The following is a 26251-nucleotide window of genomic DNA, read 5'->3' as shown; positions in this document are numbered from 1 at the left end:
CACTCCTCTCTCCCTATGAATGGTATTAGTTGTTTGGCTGGCAGAGTGGGCCTGTGTGTGGTAGGCTGGGGTCCACAGCAGGGGGCCATGGCCAATGATACTGGAACAATGAGGCATGTGAAAGAATCACGTGACTGTCTAGCTGTCTACCTACACCACTCAAATACTGATGAGGCCAGATTCTAAAGAGAGCTTCACTGCCTCACTGAGTTGTGTGCAATCAAGCAAATAGACCTCAATCAAGCAAATAGACCTCAGAATATGATTTGAGACACAATAGACAGCAGCCGTGTAAAGTACTTCAGTAAAAATGATTTAAAGTACTACTTTTTTTTGGATTATCTGTACTTTACTATTTACATTTTTTGACTACTTTTACTTTTACTTCACTACATTCCTAAAGACAATTATGCACTTTTCACTCCATACATTATCCCTGACACCCAAAAGTACTAGTTACAATTTCAATGCTTAGCAGCAAAGGAAAAAGGTTCAAATTTACACACTTATCAAGAGAACGTCCCTGGTCATCCCTACTYCCTCTGATCTGTTGGACTCACTAAAATAACATAAATAAATGCTTAATAAATAAATGCTCATAAATGCTTCCTTTGTAAATTATGTCTGAGTGTTGGGGTGTGCCCATGGCTGTCAAAAAAAGTAATACAAAAGGAAATTGTGCCATCTGGTTTGCTAAATATAAGGAATTTGATGTGTAGCATTTACTTTACCTCTCTAATTTTACTCCAGTATGACAATTGAGTACTTTTTCCACCAGTGTACTTACTGTAAGTACATTTAAAATCTGATACCTTTAGACTTTTACTCAAGTAGAATTTTACTGGGTTACTTTCACTTTTACTTGAGTCATTTTATATTAAGTTATCTTTACTTTTACTCAAGTATGACAATTGCATCCAGACAGTATAATCTGGTTACAATCAAACAGATTATTGGAATGTAGCTGCTGTCCACATTTTCTAACAGTGCTCCTACCTGCGTGCATCAGAGACATTTTAATGTATGAGCCGCTCTGCTGACACTTATAGTAAAAGGAAATCCTGAAATTAGGGGGTAAACAAGATTCTCGACAGTCAGAGTAATTACATTTTCAATTTGCTTAAAGTCTGAAGGTGATTCGCTTGGCTTGTAGGGGCAAGGATGATGTCTGGGGTGAATTTGTCTGCAATCAATAAGCTGACCTATCCCAGCCTCTGAACCTTTATCTGTTTCCTCTGATCTAACCTGAGTTTGTATCGATCCGTGGGACTGACTCATGGCTTGGGCCTGTCTCTGTGATGGAGACACAAACAAGCATCCCTCACCAGTAGAGTAGCTGTGGCTTCTCACTGGGCTCTGACATCAATTCAACATCTTTTCCACATTGGTTCAGCGTAAATTCATTGAAATGGCTTGGAAACAACGTTGATTCAACCAGTGAGGCCCAGTGGGTTATGACTCAGATTGGTCAAAGTTCTGTTAGAGCGCAGCATTTATGGATGATTAGCCTATTGTACTTAACAACACATGACAAAGAGGGAAAGGGAGAGTGAGAAATTGTGTTTGTTAGTGMCGTTAATCATTATCAAATAGTTAATTGCCATAGCAGCATTTGTTTGGATGTTAAATGACGAGAAGGAGTCAATGATGCGAGTAACCAGTCTTGTTCAGCACATTGTAATACATCCGGGTACATCAAGCACACTGGTAAAAACACTTGTGTTGCAGCAACGAACATTTACCAACAGATGGCATTAACGTGCCAACTTACACCCATAACATCTTCCCGTTTATAAAATAGGACAGGAGATGTCAATACACTAACAAAGCAAACCTAGTAATAATATCCAACATGAACAGTTTAGTTTTTTTTCAGGTATAAAATAAACAACACATTTTGATAGTCTGTTCACTTTTCCCATTTATAAAAAAAAAAAAAAATCTGTCAGGAATCTATAGGAGGTAACCTACAGATTAAGTATTTTAGGTGGCTGGGACAGCCACATTTTCTGCAAAGACTGRGGGATCACGCACAGGCATGTCATCTGACTGTCTGAGGGGAGTATTGATGGGCGAGGGAGCGGGKGTCCTGTGATCCCCTGGCTCCTCACGACCCCTATGACCATCAGGGTTCTGAGTAGGTGCTGGCTCAGCAACCCAAAGGTCAACCCTGTTATGACGGTACAGTAATCCATTCACTACGACCAAAAATTTGGTTAAACTGATGTAAGTTTGCCTGCATTAAAGTCCCTGACCACTAGGAGCGCCGCTTCTGGGTGAGCATTTTCTTCTTCGCTTATGGCCTTATAGAGTTGGTTGAGAGCGGTCTTCGTGCCAGCTTCGCTTTGCGGTGGTAAATAGACGGCTACGAAAAATACAGATGAGAACTTTCTTGGTAGATAATGTGGTCGACAGCTGATCATAAGGTACTCTACCTCAGGCGAGCAATACCTCAAGACTTCTTTGATATTAGACATCGCGCACCAGCTGTTATTGACAAAAAGACACACACCCCCACCCCTCGTCTTACCAGATGTAGCATCTCTGTTCTGCCGTTGCATGGAAAATCCCGCCAGCTCTATATTGTCCGTTTCTTCGTTCAGCCACGTCTCGGTGAAACAGAAGATGTTACAGTTTTTAATGTCCCATTGGTAGGATAATCTTAATAGTAGGTAATCCATTTTATTTTCCAACGATCGCACGTTAGCAAGAAGAATGGAAGGCATTGGGAGTTTGTTCGCTTGCCTCCGGATTCTCAGAAGMATCCCCGATCTGCATCCCCTTTTCCGGCGTCTTTTCTTCACGCAAAAGGAGTGGATCTGYACCTGTTCCATTGAAAGCAGGATATCCTTCTCGTCGGACTTATTAAAGGAAAAAGTTTCTTCCAGTCCCCGGTGAGTAATCGCTTTTCTGATGTCCAGAAGTTATTTTCTGTTGAAAGAGACCGTACCAGCAACATTATGTACACAACAAGTAARAAAATAAGTTACACAAAACGCAAAGAAAATAACAAAATTTCARAATTGGTTGGGAGAATGTAAAACGTCAGCCATGTTCTTTGGTGCCATCATGTCAGAGTAAAAACAAATCCAGGAGGTCGAAGGAATTGACCGTAAAGCTCTGAGACAGGATTGTGTCGAGGCTCAGATCTGAAGAAMGGTACCAAAAAATGTCTGCAGCATTGAAGGTCCCCAAGAACACAMTGGCCTCCATCATTCTTAAATGAAAGAAGTTTGGAACCACCAAGACTCTTCCTAGCTGGCTGCCCGGGCCAAACTGAACAATCTGGYGAGAAGGGCCTTGYTCAGGGAGGTGACCAAGAACCTGATGGTCACTCTGACAGAGCTCCAGAGCTCCTCTGTGGAAATGGGAGAACCTTCCAGAAGGACAACCAGCTCTGCAGCACTCCACCAATCAGGCCTTTATGGTAGAGTGGCCAGACAGAAACTACTCCTCAGGAAAAGGCATATGACTGGGGGTGAAGGTTCACCTTCCAACAGGACAACGACCCTAAGCACACAGCCAAGACAATGCAGGAGTGGCTTCGGGACACGTGTCTGAATGTCCTCGAGTGGCCCAGCTAGAGCACGGACTTGAACCCGATCGAACATCTCTGGAGAGACCTGAAAATAGCTGTGCAGCAACGCTGACAGAGCTTGAGAGGATCTGCAGAGAAGAATGGGAGAAACTCCCCAACTAGAGGTGTGCCAAGCATGTAGCGTCATACCCAAGAAGACTTGAGGCTGTAATTGCTGCCAAAGGTGCTTCAACAAAGTACTGAGTAAAGGGTCTGAATACTTATGTAAATGTGATATTTCAGTTTTTTTTACACATATAATATATATATATTTTTTTTAAATAAATTGGCAAAAATTCAAAATAGTTGTTTTTGCTATGTCATTATGGGGTAGTGTGTGTAAATTGATGAGAAAAAAATATTGAATAGATTTTAGAATAAGGCTGTAATCTAACAAAATGTGGAAAAAGTCAAGGGGTCTGAATACTTTCCAAAGGCATACAAGTATCATCAAAAAGAAAAAAAAGTTAAGTGTGCCAGTATGATTGCAGATTCACTATGCACCCAATTTCGACCACGCAAATGGAACTTTATTCCCTTTTTATGCACTTTTTTTCTTTATACTTATTCTGACTATGAACAAGCATGAGATTAGCACGCTTTTCACCTGCTATTTCGTTCACGGTGGAGATCTAAGAAATTGTTATTTAACCTTTATTTTATCATGGAGTCATACTGAAAGGTCTATTTTACAGATGAGCCCTGAATTATGAATTATAAATTAAGGTGTGGCGGAGGTGTGTCTACTCAAGGCAGGTCCTACAGGCCCTAGTTTTGTCGCACCTTGACTATTGTTCAGTTGTGTGGTCAGGTGCCACAAAATTGTCTCAAAACAATTGGCTCAGAACAGGGTAGCACAGCGTGCCCTTGGGTGTACACAGAGAGCTAATATTAATAATATSCATGTCAATCTCTCCTGGCTGAAAGTGGAGGAGAGATTGACTTCATCACTACTTTTATTTATGAYAGGTATTGACATGTTGAATGCACCGAGCTGTCTGTCTAAACTACTGGRACACAGCTCTAACACCCATGCATACCCCACAAGACATGCCACAAGAGGTCTCCTCACAGTCCCCAAGTCCAGAACAGACTATGGGAGGCACACACTACTACATGACTACATTCCACATTAAGTAACTGACACAAGCAGTAAAATTAGATTTAAAAAACAGATTAAAAAAAAACTTTATGGAACAGCGGGGACTGTGAAGCAACACAAACATTGGCACAGACACATGCATACACACACACACACACATGATAACATACGCACTATAAATACACGTGGATTTAGTACTGTAGATATGTGGTAGTGGTGGAGTAGGGGCCTGAGGGCATAAAATTGTCCCTTTTCTAAATTAGCCATGGATGGAGATAGGGATTTGGACTTGTGGTTTTACTTAATTCTCCATACTGGCCAATAATTAGAATGGTGAATCTGATCCAACCATTAATTCATACATTGTTGTGCCCCTGGCCTGAGAAGCATTTTAGCCAGGTTGCCTAGGACAACAAAAAATACAAGCGTGTACTGGCTTCCCCACGCASGGCCACTGCATATGGCAGTAAAGTTCATGAAATGCTGTGCTATTATGCAGAATTGAAATTGTACAGCCTTTTAACTTGCAGGGATGGCCKCTCTCAAATGTCTTAATCATAGGTTACTGCGACTTTCTCCGTTTCCTATTTCTATCATGTTAAATATTAGCCACTAATCAGTATCGACCATCAGTAGCCTAATAACAACACATATTCAACTGCCAAATTACTGTTAGTTCCCTTTAGTTGGTATAGCCTACATAGCCTTTATATGACTCGTACATGCTTTCCTAACCCAAAAACAATTTCCATTACATTGTTTTGTTTACCTTCATTTGCTTCCCCTGTAAACGCTGTCACGGCCATGTGGTTGTTGCTGCGGATCATTAGTAACAGTTGTTAATATCAGAAAAAGACATGTAGGCTAATTAAATTGTTATGGAGCGGAGCGTAGATCAAACCATAACAGTTTGATCTCGATGCATTCCGCAATATTTTAAGATACACCTATTTAAAGGGGTTTTTAAAATAAGGTACTGGAAACCCTGTTTTAATGGAAACTCCATGAAAAATCTTGTTGGCCAGCAAGTTGGGAGGGTTTTCAGCGGTTGAATTACATTTTTTCAGACACTCAAGGGAACCATGCCTGCAAAGTCCGTTACGCAACTTCACAAGGTAAGTCTGAATACAAACTATTGAGTGCTGTAACGATCGTCTAATGGAGGAGACCAAGGTGCAGCGTGGTAAGTGTTCATATTTTAATAGAATAAAATAACCTGAACACTGAACAAAATAACAAAGAGCAAGAACGAAAAAACGAAACAGTTCTGTAAGGTTGAAGACACACAAAACAGAAAACAACTACCCACAGACACAGGTGGGAAATGCTACCTAAGTAATGGTTCTTCAATCAGAGACAACGATAGACAGCTGCCTCTGATTGAGAACCACACCCGGCCCAAACACATAGAACTAGACAAACATAGAATGCCCACCCCAACTCACGCCCTGACCAAACCAAAATAGAGACATAAAAGAAACTAAGGTCAGGGACTCTCATTCCGTGACAAGTGCATTGGAAAGGTGTGCACAAGAAAGGTGTAATTTCCTAAATCGGAAAACGGTTCCTATGCACATTAAGTAATGAGAGAAACAATGTTAATTCCACCCATTTACTAACATTAAAGTTGCTGAACAGGAATATWAAGCTGTTATGGCTCTTAGCTGAYTAAAACCAGACAAAACATRAACTGAAAATACACTGACCTGTCTGYCACACCTTGTTCACCTGATTGTCATTATCTTAATGTTCCACATTTTCCTTAAAAATGAAGCATAAAACCTSCTGGTAAATGGGTAATGGATGAAGGATTTTCACACACTGGATAGTGAACTGTAATGTTTGATAGGATAGGGGACATCTCAAATTACGTAATGTGGAATATTTGGGAAATAGGATTCAGGAAGTAGCCCAATGGGCACACACTGCTTTAATAAATGTTGAGCCAATGTGMAATYGATGTTGAATTGATGATTTTACAGCTGAGTTTTCCTTCCTCACACTGACGCCTCCTGGCCAGTGTGTTTCCCAGCGTCAGTCATTACCACCCATCACACCACATAGCGTTGAGTCCCTTTCCAATGGTAAGGAGTTAGCGTAGTGTGACATCTGACAGCGGGACGATACAAGAAGATCCCAAAAACACTGGATAGTACCAGACGGGCTCACCAATTCCTCCTCAATACAAATTAACTATGGAGATCGCCTCATCCTCTTCCTCTATACTCTTAAAAAAAAGGGTTCCAAAAAGGGTTTTCGGCTGTCCCCATAGGAGAACCCATTTTGAACGTAAACTAAACCAGTACTGGCGGATGTCAACATCCACGTCCCAATACACAGGGCCAACGATTTGGGAGGACAGATTGATAGGCTGGAGTGCACTCACAGAACCCTCACCAACATGAAACCACAGGGTGCGGGAAAGCAGGTCCTCCGGCATCCTGGTCCTCAGGCAGGGATTCTCATCCTTGACCAGGAGATGGTGGGGTTATGAAGTTTGAGCCACGGGAGGCAGAGGATGACTTTATGTACAGGAGTGGTGGTGATGCGGAAGGGAAGGCTTTCCTGGTGCATGGGTCCCACAGTGAGGGTGAGTGGTGCTGGGATGTGTGTAATTGCACCGGATTCCAAAGGTAGCATATCCAGGGCTTTGACAGGAAAAGGAGAGGAGAGCGGGTAGGAAGGTAAGTTCAGGGAGGAGGCGAGGACCTGGTCGATGAAGTTCCCAGCGGAACCGGAGTCCACTAGAGCTGTAGAAACGACACTTGAGGGACAGCCAGTAAAAAGGGTTTGGTGGAAAACGATGATAATGAAATACTCACACATACACTGGGAGATGGAAGGTCAGGGGACCACTRCTCTGCTCTTAGTGGACCCCGGGTTGGGATGCACTGGACACCACTGAAGCTGGTGCCSCTCCTGGCTGCAATAGGGACAGAGTTCCAGCTGTCTCCGGTTATACCTCTCTTCTGCGGAGAGGTGTGTTGGGCTCCTTACCGCCCATGGGTTCAGGCTCAGGCCTCAGGACAGCAAGAGGAGGGATGGAGAGTAGCCGATGTGGGAGGCACTGGCGCTCACGAAGAAAGGTTATCTCAGATGGAGGCTCCTGTCTGATAAGGCAAATATGAGAGGGAGCACTGGTATAAGGAACGCATGGCTATTTGGAAGGACAGTCGGACATCGCTGACTGGGCGGACGGCTGTATAGGCTGAGGGACTGGCTCACTGTGACAAACCCATGTTGAGAGGCCTCTCTGTCACAGGTATGGAGAACCCGCTGGTGTTTGTCGAAGGTGGTGGAGAACGCGGAGGACCTCCGGTCGTGGTGTAGGTGGAGTAGATGACCCTGTTCCTCGTTGACCGTCTGGAAGAATGGTGTTTTCTTCTGCTGCTTCCTTATTTTCCCAGAATCTCTGTAACGCATTACGCAGAGAGTCAGGAAGCAGGTGCAGAAAATGAGTTTAATAATAAGAAACATGAAGATWAACAAAACAGGAGTAGCGTACTGAACGTAAACAAAACCAAAACTGTCTGAAGACTMAGGCTACTGATGGCTYAATAAAGGGCAAGTAYTTAAGGTAATGATTAAGTCCAGGTGTGCATAACGAATGAGAGCAGGTGTGCGRAGGGCTGTGGCGGTCATGACATTTTGTCAGKCGGTAATTGTCAAGCAAATAACTGCTGGTCTCACGGTAATTGAKTGTTAATTAACATAAACACGTTTAGCATCTCCTGGCTTCCACAAGCCACTYGTGCAGACCTTTGGAACACCTATGTTTTAAAAAGTRMAATAAATCCATGTAARATAACCTACACCATRCCAATAAATCCATTATTTAGGTCTAAAGAAACATGATATGAAGAAAATGTWATCTATTTTAGAAGAACAGAATAGCATATTCTGAGTTGTCCTTATGTTAGGCCCTGATCTGGCTATTACATATTACTGTGGACWACACRAGTTAATTTAGTAGACAAGATTTGCTTAGAATTCCATGGCATTATTTTATATTATTGTATAGTATGAAGAATACAATTGAACATAGCTGAATAAAATAGATAGGATTTTTTTTCTCCAAATGATTTGAGGGTGTGCTCACATGCGGCTATTCTGTGTTGAGCGGTTAACAGAGAAACAGCTAATCCTATATGCTTAATTTAGAGTTATTTATGTAACTTTAGTTGTGATACAAATGTTGGACTATATGTTTAGATGTTTTAATACTTTCTAAGTTGCATGAAAGGCATGAGCTTTGCTTTGTTTTTTGCGCAGGCTGTACACACTTCATCAGTCTCATTCACAATTGACAAGCACTTGATAATGCCTCGGATTTCCCGGCTGCATCCTTTGTGTGGCCGTAATGTCCTCTAAATAAATTTGCAGCCTGTGGCCTTTTCCCTTCTCCAGGCTGCATGCCGAAGCACCTCTCACTCACATGGCTCTCAGTCACGGGATCGGGTTTTTCTCACAGGCTACAAGTGAAGACAGACACATCCGGGATGCAACTGCGCGCGTCCTTATCAAATTCCGTGGCGCATATTGAAGATATTGGAAGAACTGTCCACATTTACTTTTCGTCAGCCAACAAGACGAGTAGGCCTAATGAACAGCAAAAGCACTAGCCTATGTCAATCTACTATCCCCCATAGTACAAAAGTTTACCTATTCTATTCTGTGGGAGAAATAAATATTCCAAACAGTCTGGGACAGTTGTGGGATGCGATAGACACCAAATTAATACAACCACAGAATCAAAAAATGTGTTTTAAGCAATGAGCCTGACTCAACAGATGAGAATGTTATAGCTTAAAATGTTGATAAACTATTAGACTTTTTCTTCACATTACAAGCGGAGCAATGGCACACGGCAATAGGCTATTAGCGTGAATGTTCCAGGAAAACACAATTCTCAAAAGTGACCACAAATGCGATTATGTATATACAAGATGGCGTAGGAGTAGGACGTATGTGTTTGTCCTTGTCTTATCCCGTGTCTTATCCCATTTAAATAGCCGGTCTTCTTTGTATATATATTAATCTCACTTTCTATCTACGAACTAAATATACTTTCCTGCAACCCGCCTCACCCAATGTGGTATGGATCTGCTATTTTTATTCCTTATAACTGGAACTTCCATCAGGAGATAACATCAGAAGCCTCCTCCCTAAGTTTGTTTTATTCACTGCTTTAGCACACTCCGCCAACCCTGATGTCCTAGACATGTCTGAATCCTGGCTTAGGAAGGCCACCAAAAATCCTGAAATTTCCATCCCCAAATACAACATTTTCCACCAAGATAGAACTGCCAAAGCGGGTGGAGTTGCAATCTACTGCAGAGATAGCCTGCAGAGTTCGGTCATGCTATCCAGGTCTATGCCCAAACAGTTCGAGCTTCTACTTTTAAAAATCCACCTTTCCAGAAATAAGTCCGCCACTTGTTGCCGTGTTTATAGACCCCCTTCACCCCCCAGCTGTGCCCTGGACCCATATGTGAATTAATTACCCCCCCCCCCCTATTTATCTTCAGAGTTTGTACTGTTAAGTGACCTAAACTGGGATATGCTTAACCCCCTGGCCATCCTACAATCTAAACTAGATTCCCTCAATCTCACACAAATTATCAAGGAACCTACCAGGTACAACCCTAAGTCACTAATCACGGGCACCCTCATAGAGATCATCCTGACCAAGCTGCCCTCTAAATACACCTCTGCTGTCTTCAACCAGGATCTCAGTGATCATTGCCTCATTGCCTGCGTGCGTAATGGGTCCGCGGTCAAACGACCACTCCTCATCACTGTCAAACGCGCCCTAAAACACTTCAGCGAGCAGGCCTTTCTAATCGACCTGGCCCGGGTATCCTGGAAGGATATTGACCTGATTCCGTCAGTAGACGATGCCTGGTTATTCTTTAAAAGTGCTATCCTCACCATCTGTCACACCCTGACCTTAGTGTTCCTTTTTTATGTCTCTATTTTGGTTTGGTCAGGGCGTGAGTTGGGGTGGGCATTCTATGTTTTGTGTTCTATGTTTTCTATTTCTGTGTGTTTGGCCGGGTGTGGTTCTCAATCAGAGGCAGCTGTCTATCGTTGTCTCTGATTGAGAACCATACTTACGTAGCCTTTTCCCACCTGTGTTTGTGGGTAGTTGTTTTCTGTGTTTGTGTCTGTATCTTTGTTATTTTCTTTAGTGTTCTGTTTTAATAAATTAACATGAACACTTACCACACTGCGCCTTGGTCTGATGATTCCTCATCTTCAGACGACGAACGTTACACCATCTTAATAAGCATGCCGCGTAAAAAAAAAAGTAAACTAAGAACAGATATAGCTCTTGGTTCACTCCAGATTTGACTACCCTTGACCAGCACAAAAACATCCTGTGGCGTACTGCATTAGCATCGAATAGCCCCCGCAATATGCAACTTTTAAGGGAAGTTAGGAACCAATATACACAGGCAGTTAGGAAAGCAAAGGCTAGCTTTTTCAAACAGAAAATTGCATCCTGTAGCACAAACTCCAAAAAGTTCTGGGACACTGTAAAATCTATGGAGAATAAGAACACCTCCTCCCAGCTGCCCACTGCACTGAGGCTAGGAAACACTGTCACCACTGATAAATCTACAATAATCGATAATTTCAGTAAGCATTTTTCTACGGCTGGCCATGCTTTCCACCTGGCTACCCCTACCCCGGTCATCAGCTCTGTACCCCCCACAGTAACTTGCCCAAGCCTCCCCCATTTCTCCTTCACCTAAATCCAGAAAGCTGATGTTCTAAAAGAGCTGCAAAATCTGGACCCCTACAAATCAGCTGGGCTAGACAATCTGGACCCTCTCTTTCTAAAATTATCCGCCGCAATTGTTGCAACCCCTATTCAGCCTGTTCAACCTCTCTTTCGTGTCGTCTGAGATCCCTAAAGATTGGAAAGCTGCCGCTGTCATCCCCCTCTTCAAAGGGGGAGACACTCTAGACACAAACTGTTACAGACCTATATCTATCCTACCCTGCCTTTCTAAAGTCTTCGAAAGCCAAGTTAACAAACAGATCACCGACCATTTCGAATCCCACTGTACCTTCTCCGCTATGCAATCTGTTTTCCGAGTGGGTCATGGGTGCACCTCAGTCACGCTCAAGGTCCTAATCGATATCATAACCGCCATCGATAAAAGACAATACTGTGCAGCCGTCTTCATCAACCTGGCCAAGGCTTTCGACTCTGTCAATCATCGCATTCTTATTGGCAGACTCAACAGCCTTGGTTTCTCAAATGACTGTCTCGCCTGGTTCACCAGCTACTTCTCAGATAGAGTTCAGTGTGTCAAATCAGAGGGCCTGTTGTCCGGACCTCTGGCAGTCTCTACAGGGGTGCCACAGGGTTCAATTCTCGGGCCGACTCTTTTCTCTGTCTACATCAATGATGTCGCTCTTGCTGCTGGTGATTCTCTGATCCACCTCTACGCAGACGACACCATTCTGTATACTTCTGGCCCTTCTTTGGACATTGTGTTAACAAACCTCCAGATGAGCTTCAATACCATACAACACTCCTTCCGTGCCCTCCAACTGCTCTTCAATGCAAGTAAAACTAAATGCATGCTCTTCAACCGATCCTGCCCGCACCCTCCTGTCCGTCTAGCATCACTACTCCGGATGGTTCTGACTTAGAATATGTGGACAACTACAAATACCTAGGTGTCTGGTTAGACTGTAAACTCTCCTTCCAGACTCACATTAAGCACCTCCAATCCAAAATTAAATCTAGAATCTTCCTATTTCGCAACAAAGCATCCTTCACTCATGCTGCCAAACATACCCTCGTAAAACTGACTATCCTACCGATCCTTGACTTTGGCGATGTAATTTACAAAATAGCCTCCAACACCCTACTCAGCAAATTGAATGTAGTCTATCACAGTGCCATCCATTTTGTCACCAAAGCCCCATATTCTACCCACCACTGCAACCTGTATGCTCTCGTTGGCTGGCCCTCGCTTCATATTCATCGCCAAACCCATTGGCTCCAAGTCATCTATAAGTCTTTGCTTATCTTAGCTCACTGGTCACCATGGCAGCATCCACCCATAGCACGCGCTCCAGCAGGTATATTTCACTGGTCATCCCCAAAGCCCTCCTCTTTGGCCTCTTTTCCTTCTAGTTCTCTGCTGCCAATGACTGGAACGAATTTCAAAAATCACTGAAGCTGGAGTCTTTTATCTCCCTCACTAACTTTAAGCATCAGCTGTCAGAGCAGCTTACAGATCATTGTATCTGTACACAGCCCATCTGTAAATAGCCCACCCAACTACTCATCACCATATTGTTATTTTTTTTCTTCTCCTTTGCACCCCAGTATCTCTACTTGCATATTCATCTTCTGCACATCTATCACTCCAGTTTTGAATTGCTATATTGAAATTATTTTGCCACTATGGCCTATTTATTGCCTTACCTCGCCTTCTGGATGGTAACGGGGTGAACAGTCAGTGGCTCGGGTTGTTGTTGTCCTTGAGGATCTTTTTGGCCTTCCTGTGACATCAGGTGCTGTAGGTGTCCTGGAGGGCAGGTAGTTTGCCCCCGGTGATGCGTTGTGCAGACCGCACCACCTTCTGGAGAGCCTTGCGGTTGTGGGCAGTGCAGTTGACGTACCAGGCGGTGATACAGGCCAACAGGCCACCCTTTGCCTTGATGACAGCTTTGCACACTGTTGGCATTCTCTCAATTGTGCATATATAAAAGTTTGTGAGGGTTTTAGGTGACAAGCCTAATTTCTTCAGTCCCCTGAGGTTGAAGTGGCGCTGTTGCGCCTTCTTCTCCACACTGTCTGTGTGGGTGGACTATTTCTTCAACCTCATGGCTTGGTTTTTGCTCTGACATGCACTGTCAACTGTGGGACCTTATATTGACAGGTGTGTGCCTTTCCAAATCATGTCCAAACAATTGAACTTACCACAGGTGGACTCCAATCAAGTTGTAGAAACATCTCAAGGATGATCAATGGAAACAGAATGCACCTGAGGTCAATTTCGAGTCTCACAGCAAAGGGTCTGAATACTTATGTAAATAAGGTATTTCTGTTTTTTATTTTTAATAGATTTGCAAACATTTCCACAAATCTGTTTTTACTTTGTAATTATTGGGTATTGTGTGTAGATTGATGAGGAAAACAATTAATTTAATCTGTTTTAGAATAAGGCTGTAACGTAACAAAATGTAGGAAAAGTCAAGAGGGCTGAATACTTTCCGAATGCACTGTATCTGAACTAACATCTATCTGAATTTCTGTCGTTGTCCATTTTGAAAGTCCTGAAAGAATAGGCCTACCTCCTCGCAGCCCGTTTGTTTGCACTTGCTTATACTTACCTCAGCTTATACTATAGGGCTAAGTGTTAATGATATAAGAACAAACATGATGAATTTACTGAACATAAACTTAATATTGTTTGTGTATGGTTCAGAAGTTAAAACTCATGTTGGCGTTCATTATTATTGAAGGAGAATGCGGTTCTTATCCACTTACACAAAACCACAAGGAGTCAGTAGAAACCACATTTGTTTAAGCAAGTCAGCCCATATCAGCTTTAGTTTTAAAAAGGCAGCAATGAGGCTGAATAAACTGCTTCACTGCCAGACGAGGCTCCGCTGATAACCAGGTATAGCGGTGGTAAGGATTCATTCCATGGTGCTGAAAGGAAAGCTCCGCTGTTGGGACAGCTTTATGTAGGCCATAACAGTTTGTGGGCACCGTTTGTCACCATTATAATGCAATTCGTGTATTGTGCAGTGTTGTGTTGTGCAGTGGCTTTGCTGGCATGCAGCTAGAAAAAAATTGTTGAGTTTGCCCCACCAAGATTTATATGCTAAAATTGCCACTGACTGCAATGTGTACAATTTTATTTGGGCTTGTCACGCCCTGGCCTTAGTTATCTTTGTTTTCTTTATTATTTTAGTTAGGTCAGGGTGTGACATGGGGGATGTTTGTGTGCTTTTGTCTAGTCGAGGGTGTTTGTAGTGTCTAGGGGGTTTTGGTAGAGTTTATGGGGTTGTGTTCAGTGTAGGTGTCTAGGTATGTCTATGGTTGCCTGAGTGGTTCTCAATCAGAGACAGCTGTCTATCGTTGTCTCTGATTGGGAGCCATATTTAAGGCAGCCATAGGCATTAGACAGGTTGTGGATAATTGTCTATGTGTAGTGTTTAGTGTCAGCACTATTTGTTTGAATAGCTTCACGGTCGTCTGTTTGTTGTTTTTGTTCGTTTGTTCGTCTTCTAAATAAAAAGAAGATGTCTTTCTATCACGCTGCGCCTTGGTCCACTCTGCCTCATTACGACGATCGTGACAGGGCTGTTGCTACTCCTCGTCTGTGCACCCCTTTGCTGACAATCAGTTGCACAACAGATGTTGTACTGTTTTTAGAGGCTGTCTTAAAATAGCAAGCATGAACACCCTAACTCAGTAGCTCTTTGTGTGTGCAATTGAATCATCTGGCATCATAACTTTCAACATAATTTTTTCACCTTGCCATTGTCACTCTTCATTCCAGTAGAACATAAATGAAAAATTTCCATGGAAGTTGGCGTCACTCAAAATAAATTGGATTGCAGTTTCACTACCGGTCAAAAGTGTTAGAACACCTACTCATTCAAGGGTTTTTCTTTATTTGTACTATTTTCTATATTGTAGAATAATAGTGAAGACACCCATAGAATCATGTAGTAACCAATTTTAATTTTTTTGACAAATCAAAATATATTTCATATTTGAGATTCTTCAAATAGCCACCCTTTGCCTTGATGACAGCTTTGCTAACTCTTGGCATTCTCCCCACCAGCTTCATGAGATAGTCACCTGGTATGCAGGTGTGCCTTGTTAAAAATACATTTGTGGAATTTCTTTCTTTCTTAATGCGTTTGAGCCAATCAGTTGAGTTGTGACAAGGTAGAGGGGGGATACAGAAGATAGCCCTATTTGTGTTTGTTTATAAAGTGTTGGTCACATTTCTCATGAGTAGACATTTCCATACGCACAAAAAGCTTATTTCACTTCAATTTTGTGCACGAATTTGTTTACATCCCTGTTAGTGAGCATTTCTCCTTTGCCCAAATTATCCATACACCTGTCAGTTGTGGCATATCAAGAAGATGATTCAAAGCATGATCATTACACAGGTGCACCTTGTGCTGGGGACAATATACGGCCACTCTAAAATGTGACGTTTTGTCACACAACACAAGGCCTCAGATGTCTCAAGTTTTGAAGGAGTGTGCAATTGGCATGCCGACTGCAGGAATGTCCACCAGAGCTTTTGCCAGAGAATTGAATGTTAATTTGTCTAGCATAAGCCGCCTGCAACATTGTTTTAGAGAATTTGGCAGTACATCCAACCAGCCTCACAACTGCAGACCACGTGTAACAACGGCAGCCCAGGACATCCACATCCAGCTTCTTCATCTGCGGGATTGTCTGAGACCAGCCACCTGGACAGCTGGTGAAACTGAGGAGTATTTCTGTCTGTAATAAAGCCCTTTTGTGGGGAAGTACTCAGTCTGATTGGCTGGAGGGCATGGGCCCACCCACTTGGGAGCCAGTCCCACCGACTGGGGAGCCAGGCCCAGCCAATAAGACTGAGTTTTTAGAGGGAGACAGAGAGAACATGCTGATTCTGTTGCATGAATGTAAGATCATAGTTTGGGGGTGCTGTCTTTTTAATTTTTTTTATATATATAGTTTTTTTGAAGGGGGGGTGCAGAACAAATATTTTTGCCCGCGCTATATCTGTCAGCTAATACAGCACTATTACAGCACTATGCCAGCTAATACACCACTATACACAGCCCAGTGCACTACTTTTGTCAGAAAAATACATAAAAAATATATATATTATTTCTATATTTTTTTCATTCTATTTTTCAGGAGGTGCTGCAGCACGGTCAACACCCCTACTTCTCGCGACTATGCGTAAGATTCACCATAATGGGTATCTGTTTGAACGGATATACACTCCATGCAAGATATACACTTGCACTATCAGTCAAAAAAAATCTGTATCTATATAGCTGCAAATATTAACAAAGCAGGCCAATTACCTAAATAGCAAAAAACTTGACTTAATAGTGGGTTAATTAGAAGGGTATTCCTTTACTTATTACTGTAGGTAATTTGTAACTAAATATCTGCACCTAAATTAACTATTATTTACAATTTGAGTGGAAATAGGATCAAAAATGTATTGATAAATAAAACACTGTAAAATCTAATTTAACCAAAAGTGTACTTAAAACAAATATCCAAAGTTATCTATGAATGTATCTCTTATGTGTTTTATTGTATCTCAGAGATTAAGTATTATAACAATTATTTGTGTTTCTTATAACAAAATAATTCGATTTCTCGGGGAAATTGTCTTTGCTCTGTGCATATCTTTCTTTTACATAATCTATTATATATTTGACATATTTTGAAGCAATTTACACCAAAAGTAAGGTAAGAGACAAAATAAATCACTCTTAAAAAATATTATGGGCATTTGTTTTCTAGATGTTTTGGGGATTTTATACATCTTAATTTGTCATAGTAGTTTTTATTTTGATAAGAATCCTCTCATGACTGACCAACAGTGTCTCCTCTTACACTGTGGTCCATGTTCTGTGTCCCCTTACTGTGTCTTTGCCTAAGAAAGGGTTCGCAAAGTTATGTTTTCTGTTCTTTACTTCATTTGTTCTTGTGCTCTAAAGGACTGCAGTTTGATTTGATCTCTTCTGTGCTATTAACCCCACTACTCAAATTTCAGTCTTACTGATGCCATGTCTATACTACAGATCAAGAGAGCTCTACCTATCTGTGTTTCATAACCCTATATTCGATGGAATGGCCTATTCTGTGGTACCGTCTGTCTTTCATATCTTCATATTATTCAACCGAGATGTGATTGGCTGTTAAATAGTTTATAATTCTGTACTGTTAAAATTAATAGCATGGGAAATATATTACCACTTTAGGGGTTTCTTGAAAATATATGCCCCCTCATTTTAACGTCCATAGCATGTTTTTTGTTATGTTGTTTATAATTAGTTGCCTGGTTGTACTATGCAGCACTATCAATAAAGATTGAAAGTTAAATATCACTCGTATTAGATTGATTTATGCATTCAAATGTATTGAGGAATTCACAATTAGTATCATCATTTTAACTTGTTTCTCTCCAAGGGGAGGCTGCTAGAGTATTGAAATAATACCAATATTTTCTTTCCCTATCTTTTGAGACTTGTTAAACAAAATCTCTTTCTCTGAGCAATTGTATTAGTATAAAATATATAATTTACCAATATTTGAAACATGCAATAGGAAGTTCACTGTTTTCTGCCTTAATATTAAATCTAAAAAGGTATTTCATTCGTATCTAAAGCACACCTGATTGTTTTCCTACAGATCTACACAACCTACTCAACATTTTCAAAGTGAAAAAAGTTATAGAAATGTTTCAAAACAAATACAAAATAAACTGAATGATCATAATTGGATAAGTCTCCTTCCTTAGTTCGCGAAAGGAGTGGACCAAGGCGCAGCGTGAATTGAGTTCCACATACTTTATTTTTACAAAGTGAAACTTAACAAAAACAACAAAGAATAAACGAACGTCCAGTACAGAGCGCACTTAGGCACTAACTGAAAACAAAACAATATCCCACAAACGCAGGTGGGAAAAGGACCACATTAAGTATGATCCCCAATTAGAGGCAACGATCATCAGCTGCCTCCAATTGGGAACCATACTCACACCAACATAGAAATACAAAAACTAGAACACCCCCTAGTCACGCTCTYACCTATTGCACCATAGAGAACCCCGAGGGCTCTCTATGGTCAGGGCGCGACAGTACTCCGACCGCAAAACCTGAACCTGGATGGGGAGGGTTAGGGTGGGCAACTAGCATCGGTGGCGGCTCCGGTGTGGGACGTAGACCCCGCTCAGACCGCGGATCTGGCCCTGAAGCCGGGCTGAACGCCTTGCCCTGGACGCCGTGCCTGGACTGGGCACCGGCGCAGAGGACGGCTCCGGCCATGGAGCCGGGACTGGACGCCGTGCCTGGACTGGGCACCGGCGCAGGAAGCTCCGGGCCGTGAACCGTCATTGGAAGCTCCGGACCGTTGATCGTCACTGGAGGCTCCTTGACCGTTGACCGTCACTGGAGGCTCCGGACCGTTGACCGTCACTGGAAGCTCCGGACCGTTGACCGTCACTGGAGGCTCCGGACCGTTGACCGTCACTGGAAGCTCCGGACCGTTGATATTTGTTTTATTAAACTGCAAATAAATGCCATTCAATTCTATTGTGTTGTGTAATTGGTTTCATAACATTTAAATTAATAAAAAAGGTGTAATTMTGCATTCACCAAATCTATAATCAGATTATGATTATAGATGCAGATTATAGATGCTCCCCATCATGCAGGGATGGGGAGTAGCTCATGAGACTGTGGCGCGCACCCAGAGAGAATTAAACTGATGCAATTAATGGTTTTAGACACGAGGGAGTTATTTCAATTCATTTTTTTTTTTTTTTTGTACAATGCTGGTTGTACAAAAAGACTAGGCTACAAAATATTGTATGTGCTATAGGTAGCAGATAAAAGCTTTCCCTGTAGGGAGATACGCTCGGTAAACGGTATCGACGTCTCACCCATCGATCAATGTCTTAACCGCTAAAACATGTTATACTATCACACATTTACACAAACGTGTTGTACTTGCCGAGTTTAAAAATAATAATTTCAGAATAGACAATGTGTGCATATCCAGGCGCCCATTTTCAAGAGTTTACTCTTTCACACAAAGTGTGCAATAGTCTCTTCCAAGATCTTCAGCCAAACGCCTGTACCTGAGAATCAGTGAAAATTACAGTCACAGTCACATCTATCTTTCCTTACTCTCATAGGATCTTACCAAAATCCTCTTCATGTAAGCTGATGGTTGAGACAGGGGAGAGGGAATCCAAAAATATTCTACCGCATAGCGTGCGCTCTCTCTCTCTCTCTCCCTCTCTCTCTCTCTCTCTCTCTCTCAATTAAATAAAATAAAATAAAATTCAAGTCAATTCAGTGGGTTTTATTGTACATTACCAAAGCAAGTGAAATAGATAATAAGCAAAAGTGAAATAAACAAAGTATAATGAACAGTTAACATTACAAACACTCACAAAAGATCCAAAGGAATAGAGCCATATCAAATGTCATATTATGGCTATATACAGTGTTGTAACGATGTGCAAATAGTTAAAGTATAAATAGGAAAATAAATGAAAATAAATATGGGTAGTGTATCTCTCCCTCTCTTTCTTTCTCTCTCTGTCTCTCTGTCTGTCTCTCTCACGCTCTCTCTCACGCTCTCTCTCACGCTCTCTCTCACGTTCTCGCTCTCTCTCTCCACATGCCAAACTGCAGATATTAAATGTGTGGCCGTGATTCCTCCTCTCTTTCAGGACCTCTCCTCAACATCATAGCAAAGAGAGAGCCGTGGTAAAATTTGAGAAAACGTGAGAAGAAAATTTTAACTGCAGCTGTTGGAGCTGATCTGGCGTAAAGGACAAGTCGAGCCACTACCAGGTAAAGAAACTGTGCTGTTGTAAGAGAGGAATAGGTTTCTCGAACAACAAGACAGGGGTCAGGACTGCAAGGTGTGCCCAATGTTACTCATGAGACTTAGCTAAATGCGTGCGTAAATATACCCATACAGTGCGTCTCCATCATACATGGGCATGAATAAAAACAAATCATTATTATATTATTCGACCTACCCAACTGCAATAGTTATCAATTGCAGTTGGAGTAATGCAAATGTAAAAGTAAAATAAAGTCAGTATCAAAATGTGCTATAAATTGTTCATCTTTTTTTTCAAACATTGGAAATTACAACTGTTGGTAAAAATATTATCCAAGATATTCCAATAAAACACATCTAATTGGTGTTTATTTATTAAGYCTTGGTTAATTGGACATCATGTACTTGAAAATGGCGCAGTGTCTGTATGACCATTCATCCTCTACGGATTGTGGTGTAATAATTTAGCCTATTAGAGGTTGCAGACAAGGAATGAAATTTGATTTTTTAAATATATATTGCTTGGGCTTGGTCGGTTCTGAAACCAAATTAGGTATAAACAGACCCAGTGAAGGGCTGCGCACACCRCTGTCTATTTCAGTCATTTTATGACATGATAAATGTGTCATRCCTTTTGGCTTTAGATTGTCATTTGTTTTACATGCAAATGTTGCATCTCATTCAATATTATACAGATTTTTACCTTTGACCMTGACAATATCAGACATATAAAAATGTAGCTCTTGTATACAAGCATCTCTAAAACGTGTCTGTAAATAGTGGCATAGTGACATTCCTGGCCAGTGATTACACTTGCTGCCTGTCTACAGCACTTTATTGATTTAATTATGATATTCTATGTATTTCTTTTCACTGACTGTCAYTCATTAAAGGGACAATCAGCAGTAGAAACTACAACAAAGCACACTCTCCATAGCTGTTTTAGTAAAAAGCTGAGGTATGGGGCTAGAGAAATGTAACATAAAAATACAATAATCATAAACAGYGCTATGGATGCAAGGACTGACCATCCATGATACAATCATTATAATTTTAACCATGTTTTGAGGCTTTATAGTGTTTGTTTACATTTACTTTGTTGAAAAACATTGAAGTAAAACAAGCTTATTTTTTTAGGTTCTGATGGTGTACAACAGTTGAACTTAGCTTATGAGGCATRTATAAGTTATATTCTTTTAGAATCAATGTGTACATATCATTCATTTAGTGCAAAAAACTGTATGTAGGAACTGCTGATTGCCCCTTTAAGATGTAATAGTGATGTGGCTCATAAATGTGTGTTTTGGTCTTTAACGAGGTTATCAATCCTATTTGTAAATGTCCAATAGCGATATCTGAATTTATAATTTATCTGTGTTACTCTGCAGGGAAAACTCACAGACTGCGCCCCCATAAGGGGTTGAATGTCAATTGTTATTATAGGGCATTCAACCACTTTATTTGAGAGCAATATGCTGCTTTTCCGTCCTGATTTTGAGCATGCTTTCTGAAGACCGGCACACCTAAACAAGAATTGACACATAGTTCAACTTTCCTATTGATTCTCCCTCCAGAGCATAGCAAGTCCTCTTGAAAAGGTGAAGGCCATCGAGGCTGTGATGGAGAGTTTTGAGCGAGGGGCTGAGGTGTTGGCCAGCGCAGTAGGGGAGCTCTTCCRTCTCTGTGTGGCAGCCGGCCCTGTCCTACAACTAGCCCTGGACAACGTGCAAAGCAAAGAGGTCTTCTATGTCAAAGAGCAGTTCCAGGCCGTGGGGAACAAGRTGGACGTACTGTCCACCCAGCTGYAGGACATTGARTGTGAGATTAAGAAGGGCRGGCTGGATTCCKAGTACTTCTCGGRYGAGGAGAACATCAGGAACCAGTTCCGGAAYTACATGSACATTCTGGAYGCCAAGCCACAGTTTCAGGAYGTCAAGAYGAYYCTGTTTCTGGAGCACTTCTCCAAGACCGGAGGGGAGAAGAACCTGTATGTGCTGTATGATGCTCTGATGGGCACCAACAGCTTTGGGGAGTCCATCTTGGAGGTGGTGGAGAGGTAAAGTMTTCTTAACCATGCTAAATGGACCTTTATGCACCTGGGGAGCATGGTGTTTGTTGAGTGTTTTAGTTCGAGAACACTTGTGTTATCAATTTGAACTGCTAACTTGTGATTATGGGAAATAGYATGATTACTTTTATTGTTATTRATAACAACTGAGTGGTTGGTTCTTCATCTGTCTCAGGTATGAGGCAGGAAACAGGCGCCTACTGGAGGACTTCTGTGTGAGGATGAAGGAGCTCTTCTGCCTGGGCCTGATTGCCCTGCTGGGCCACTGTGCCCTCACCAAGGGCCCATGTGAGGAAACCATCCGCAACTGGAGAAGCAAAATCAAGGATGTGGAATTAAAGATGAAGGCATGCATCGAGGCCTGCGTAGCAGCCTTCCCTGAACAGGCTGCCCAGCGTCTTCTTCAGGAAAAATAAAAAAGGAATCTTCAGGACACGGCTCAGGAAGTACAGGAATTCCTCACCGGGAAGTACGACTGGGTGAGCTGGTCAGTCCGAGTGGTCAACCACACTGGCAGCAGCTGTTGGAACTGCTGTGCCAGGGACCACTTCCAACACATGGCCGGTCAGAACTGTTTWYAGGRGCTGCAGGTGAACAATACCAACCTGGTGGTTTCCTACAGCACCAGTCCCCAACSAGTGCCRCGCGACTGCATCCGGCAACTGATGGAGGGGCCGGGGAAGAAGGGTGATGCCCAGGCCGTGGTGGAGGTCCTAGAGAAGCAGCTGGCAGGGTTTGTGGTGCATGCTGTCAGTCACCACATGGAGAGCGAGGCCACCTGGAGCTTCCCTGAGGACTGCCACTACTGGGAGAMGCACAAGAACGTGGCGCTGTGCGTACATTCAGTGTGATGCTGATAGAGGTGCAACAAGCAGGACAAAAAGGGATAATCCATGTAGTCAACCTGAGGGGTTATTCTAAATTCTGAATTGACCGACTCAAAGAGGATGTGTGGGGAATTATGGTAAATGGTGATGAGGTTTTGTGACTACGCCATGCAGTTTGTCCTAGCCATTACATAATAAATTGCACTGTGTATAGCAAGTAGCTTTGGTTGCAATTAGATTCACTGTATAGAAATCTGAATGTATTGCTAATTGGAGGCAGTGTTACAATAGRCCAGTGTTCGCAGAGTACTTAATGAACTGTATATGCATTTTATTATAAGTGACTAACCCCTACCATAACTTATGACCACATTTTACTCAATACTCTCTCGTAGTTAAATAGCTTAACTCAATGCATCTTACCCTACTGCCAAATAGGAATAACCTTGCTGCCCACAATTCCAAAGAGATGATTTTGCTGAGATTGCAACTCGTGAGCTGTGCTCTCATTTAGTCTCTCTACGACACAGGCTGGCCTACATTACAATGAAAGAGAGCATGGAAGCTATTTTGCCCATCCGGAGAACAACTTGACAGTGTTCTCTACCTGTGCCTTGTCTTCACAATACACTCAAACCCTTGCTTCTGAACCCATAGCAGGCATGTTGCAGTAGCAGAACTTTAAGGGTATTACCTCCTGAGATGTGCCTGTTTGTGAACACATTATTTATGCCAGTTGGTACAGCATGGATGTGAAGTGATGTTTAATTGACTAATCTTTCTAATTCCTACTATTCAGTCATAATAAAACAACCTTTGGCATTATGCTTTGAAATCAGCTGTTATTGGATGTATATATGTGTGTCTTGCCTGTCTTGTGTAAACATGTGACGTCTATTGCCATTAAAGCAAGCTAGTGCACCCCACTCACTGGGGCCCCTACTAATTGAATTGATATTTGCACATAAGTCAGCGTTTCCTGTCCACAGCTTTGGTTTTGATAGTCTATGAATAACCTTTGGCTGCGCTAATATCCTGAAGACGAGCTCCAAAGTGCTTGGATCAGCATGATGGAATCACACATTATCGGTGTTGGAGGTGGAGAGTGGTGGAAACGGCCATCGTTTCTTGGCCGGTGGAGTAGCTATACGGTTCTGCCAGGGCTTTAGCCTCAGTGCTACACTATCGGAAATCAAGCCTGTCAACATTGATTGAGCGCAGTCTGTAACATACAGTTCAGTAGGAAATAGACCTTTTTTAATCATCCTCTTGTCTTCCATGCATCCTCTCTTATGTGTCTAAGGGATGTGTGAGGAAAACAGGGGTTAGGAGATTTCTTGTTGTTTACTAGGGTGGCTTAATAGGGTAACATTGCTCCTCTCTGAAGGTTGAGTTTCATAGTCAAGGGTATGAGTTCCATAAGAAGGGTCTCATTGATCATACATTTACCACCATTGAAAAACAGGTGGTGTTGAAAAGAGATAGAATGCTGCAGACTGATGGGTGTGTCAAATATTCACCATTAAAGAGCACTTCTCTTCAAACACACCATAAAACCTGTCCTGCAGACCACTGGTGAAATGCATCATCACAACAGGATAAACAATGCCATAAAGTTGAATTTGCCAACTTTGCCAACTTTTTCCCAGGAGAACGGGAKATTGGGGTTAACAGGGCATCCRTGGACTTCATTTTGCTCTTCATGCAGCCTAGCATAGTATGCTATAGTATAGTATATAAGTATGMAAATAATTGCAACGTCTCAATTCATAGGCTGAGGGGGTTTATGTTTTTKTTTTTTTAAATACAGGATTGYAGCCATGTTGTCCCTCTCCATGGTCTGTTTWTCACTGTAGGTTGGTSATTAGTTCAGCTCTTATTACATAAACCATACAGCATAAGCCCATGGAARGTCTTGTATTCATTAGTGGTTCTGTGGGCTTTTCCTGGGTAACGTCTATTGATCCATGGAGCTCTATTCCAGCATAAAGAGCTTTCCCTGTGATAGCACGTCAATTCCAACTGCCAATATGGAATGATCAAAGATTCTGCTTGCTAGTCTGCTCTATTGAGGGAGTCTGCTTTGTGGGGAAGGAGCCAAAGCTACCTTGTTCATCTGGATAAAAATATTATCTGGTTTCTCCATCATGAATGAGAAATGTTGTATGGTGACATGGAGTAGGTGCTACTCTGAAGACAGAGGGCGCTATCACCAAACAGATKAACAGGCTTCTCGTTGGTCTTCTCCAAGACTCCCTCAGAATGACAGATTTTGCATGTTGATTCTCCACAATCTGCAGCTGTCTCAAAGCAGTTAGGGATTAACATTTGAGGGTTTTTACCACATATTGTGCATGACCGTGTTTGATTTTTTTAGACCAGATTATTTGCAATATGTGCTAAAATGTTAAGCTTTTCAAAACCTTAAAAAAATACTATTCTGAAAATAATTTTCCAAAAGTCCTTGATTTTTACTTTCACTTTCATAAAGTATTCWAAGATTCCCATAATTCAACAGGACCACATGTAGCTAAGCAGTGGCACTGCTGAATGTCAGAGTATTGATCCCTGTCTTCCATCTCCAAATCTCCCCTAGATACGGATGAAATAGAAAAGAAGCGACGGCTGACATTTCCATTGGAATCTATGTCTATATACTTCCTCTCTGTGACAATCAGCATTGAGGAGACAGGACACGAAATCAATCATGTTGTTTGCACAGAATGGCTGAGCCCCCTAATGTTAGGAGACATTAACGAACAATCAGCAACAGGTTTGTTGGATTTAATATTTTAACCTGCTCAGGAATTCTAATAAACTCTATCTAGTAGATCCAAAAGCCTGCTTAGAGACATGTTCTTCTCCTACTAGCCACGTTTACCCGTCTTCAGGAAGAGATCGCAGCTAATATCAATATTTCATAAACAAATGAGTGATTTGATGGAGGACAGCATCAGAGTGGCCCTGGAGGGTCTGGATCAATGGCAGGATGGCTCTGCCTGGCTGTCTCTGCCAATCCCAGCCCAGGATAATGTTATTACCCATCAGTCCGAGTGGACCATCGACCAGCCCGCTGCTCTTT

General features: G+C 42.0%; 1 pseudogene; it reads left to right on the top strand.

The window, feature by feature from the left end:
- The first annotated feature begins 20685 nt into the window (after positions 1-20685).
- LOC111958669 (uncharacterized) lies at positions 20686-23957 on the top strand (annotated as a pseudogene).
- The last annotated feature ends 2294 nt before the right edge of the window (positions 23958-26251 follow it).

Source organism: Salvelinus sp. IW2-2015, linkage group LG35 (genome assembly GCF_002910315.2).
Source record: "Salvelinus sp. IW2-2015 linkage group LG35, ASM291031v2, whole genome shotgun sequence".
Lineage (NCBI taxonomy): Eukaryota > Metazoa > Chordata > Actinopteri > Salmoniformes > Salmonidae > Salvelinus > Salvelinus sp. IW2-2015.
This window is presented reverse-complemented; position numbering and strand designations above follow the sequence as displayed.